The following is a 3395-nucleotide window of genomic DNA, read 5'->3' on the forward strand; positions in this document are numbered from 1 at the left end:
CTGTCAACCTATCTTGCAAAAAATAAAGAATAGAATTTCTTCTTGGAAAAATAGGTTTCTATCAAAAGCAGGACGACTCGAACTCATCCGTTCGGTATTGCACTCCTACTCTATATATTGGTGTAATACATTTCTTCTGCCTGCTGGACTTCTCCAAGATATTGAACGGTTATTAATGAACTTCTTCTGGAATGGCACAAATGATAAGGCAATGCATATGGTAAATTGGGATAGTATTTGCAAACCGAAAGATGAAGGGGGGCTAAATTTGAGAAATACTAGAGATTGGAATCAAGCATGTTTGGTACAGCAATTGTGGGATCTTTTGCAAAACAAATGTTCCTTATGGTCACATTGGGTTTCTGCTAAGTATCTCTCAAAGGAATCAATATGAAAAATTTCAACAAGAACATACCACTCTGCAGCTTGGAAAGGAATTTTAAAGGCAAGGAATTGGCTAATCAAACACATTTCGTATGCAATCTCTTCTGGAACTAGTACTAATATGTGGTACGATCCTTGGGTGAATGGGAAGAGTATATTTCAATTATATGGCGACAGAATACGAAAAGATCTTGGGGCTCTCAAAGATTGGAAGGTTTCCGAGTTCATCGCTAACGGTACTTGGTGTCTCCCTAATCCTATTTCTCCTGAAATGTTATCACTTTGGCCGACTATCATAGCTATTCGAATCAGGAACAACTCTTCAGATATACTTATTTGGCCTCATGACAATGGTAAATTTAGTGCCACATCCGCATGGAATCAAATTAGGCAAAGAAATAACAAGTGGGTCCCAAGCAGTTGGACATGGGATCGACCGGGATCACAAAGACACTCCTTATGTACATGGCAGGCCCTTCTCAATAAACTACCTACAATAGACAATATGAAAAGAAGAGGTATCTATCATGTTAACCGGTGCTCCCTTTGTTTGCAACAAGAAGAAACTGTTGACCACCTCTATTTTGCTTGTGATTATACAAAATGGATATGGAAGGAGATTCTCCAGCGATTTGAACTCAATAGACTGCCGCAACCAAACTTGCACCAAGAACTAGGCGACCTTATGCAATGTTTCTCAAGAAAAGGGCCTCTTACACAACTGACAAAGGTTATTTTCAGATGTGCTATTTGGTGGATGTGGAAGGAGAGATGTAATAGAATCTTTGAATGTCAACACACAAACAATGCTCAGCTCTTGAAAGAGATTATTAGAGGCTCAAGATCCTGTATGGAGCATGAACTCAAAATCGAGCACTTCACCCGAAGAGAAAAAGATATTTTTATCAAATTTAATTTTGCTATTAGCTAAAGATCTTGGGAATGATGCCAAATAATGTACCCACAGATAGTTATAGTCTACAGCATGTGTAGTCATAACTATCGCATTAGCACTCTATGAGTTACTTGGCTTTGTCTATGACTTGTATAGATAAAGCTATTTGTAGAAACTTTACACATAATAAATTTTACTTTTACTTACCAAAAAAAAAAATGGAGCTTGTCAGCAAACCCCACAACCAACCACAAAGGTCTATCAACCACGTCAAGCACCTCAGCAACAAAGTGATTCTTCTCTAATGGCAGTAGCACCGATGGTGGCGAAAACTATTGAGCATTCCGACTCGCAAGGAAAGCACCGCGGACAGAGGGACAATTCCAAAACTTTATCTCTTCCTATAATATCAGAGCCTTCCACAACAGAGGTTTCCCATGGTACTAGTGGACAGGAGAAACATAAGTCAGGAACTTCATCTCTTCTAATATCATCGGATCCATCCACAATAGCTCAACGAACTCAGGCCCAAGCAAATCTCGCCAGCAACGATATTCTTCCTCAACAAACTCAGGCCACAACAAACATCGCCAACAAGGATATTCCGACTCAACAAACTCATGCCCCAACAAACCTCTCAAGCCACGCTGCTCCAACAAGTACTATCCAGGATATTGTGCTGCAACAATCTTATCGAGCTTCAACAAACCCTGCCAATCAAGACCACATGATTCAAGGTACTTTAAAGTTTAAAAATCTGCAAGCTGTAGATGAAGTGGATAAATATAGGAATAAAGCCATAAAAGGTAAGGATATTGTGCGGGAAGAAAATACAAAACCGAAGGATAAGAAAAAGGATGGTACAATCCATCCAAAGTCGTAGGATGAATACCTTACTACCTTTTCATTTGTTTATTACTAATGAAGATAACATGCTGGAATGTTCGCGGACTTAATAAGTCGGAGAAATGTCGGGAGCTCAACAGAATAATCAAGTCTGCCGCATGTGATATTATTATTCTAGTGGAAACGAAAATTAAACAATCACGCGTTCAAGCTCAAAAGAATTTAATATGGTCGGACGCAGAACTGTTTACCAATGACTCAAATGAAACTTTTGGTAGAATATGGGTCTTATGGAATCCTAACTCCATTAATGCTTGGTTTATTTCTGCTACTGATCAATTCATTCATCTTAAGGTAGAGGATAAAAAGAATGACTGTCAATTCAATTTCACTGGTATATATGCTTCAAACAGTATGCAAGAAAGAAATACTCTTTGGTTTGACCTGACTAATATTGTAAATGGCTGTCACGACCTTACTTGAACAGGATCTGTTCTATAGGCTCGTACAACTGTTACTTCGAGTACGAAGCAGACAGGCATCATAATCTGGTTAATGACACAAGACCTCAGAATCAGAGCGTGATTAATGGCTAAGATCTTACGATTAAGGCCGCAGGGGATCGTTCTCAGTTGGTCCTTGCACCAGATGGGGTGATTCTGGGGTTGTCTGACAGACCCAAATCAAAAAAAAATGGCTGTCTCAATGTACCTTGGATTGTTCTTGGAGACTTTAATACTGTTCGGTACACAAATGAAAAAGTGAGGGGTAGACAACTTTCAGAAAGTCAGCTTCAAAGTTTTAATGATTACATTGACACCGCAGCATTGTTTGATATGAAATCTGTGGGTAATTGGCTCTCCTGGAGTAATCAAGGTGCTGCTAATAGAAAAATAATGGCTCGACTTAATAGGTGTTTGATTAACCATGAATGGTTAACAGTTTACCCAGATTCACTTCTTGAGTATGGTGCTCCTTTGTTTTCTGACCATTCTTTAATGTATATACACGCAGAAAAAGCGACACCAAGAGGCAAGAAACCGTTTAGATTCTTTAACATGTGGAGTACTCATCCTCAATTTCTTGAAGTTATCAGATCTGCTTGGAATGTTAATGTGCATGGATCTCCCCCTTACATCTTATGTCAAAAGCTCAAAGCCTGTAAAGCAGTACTAAAGGAGTGGAATACAAATACCTTTGGCAATATTACCACCAGAGTTCAATTTTGCAGAAAGGAACTAATGTCATTGCAACATGAGCTGCAACTTCA

At 39.0% G+C, this 3395-nt stretch overlaps 1 non-coding gene across 1 annotated transcript; it reads left to right on the top strand.

Annotated features, from left to right (window-relative positions):
* The first annotated feature begins 2594 nt into the window (after positions 1 to 2594).
* LOC135643896 (small nucleolar RNA U3) lies at positions 2595 to 2804 on the top strand. Its single transcript, XR_010498384.1, has one exon. It is a non-coding gene; the product is annotated as a small nucleolar RNA U3 (small nucleolar RNA).
* Positions 2805 to 3395: the final 591 nt, after the last annotated feature.

Source organism: Musa acuminata, chromosome BXJ3-7 (genome assembly GCF_036884655.1).
Source record: "Musa acuminata AAA Group cultivar baxijiao chromosome BXJ3-7, Cavendish_Baxijiao_AAA, whole genome shotgun sequence".
Classification (NCBI taxonomy): Eukaryota; Viridiplantae; Streptophyta; class Magnoliopsida; order Zingiberales; family Musaceae; genus Musa; species Musa acuminata.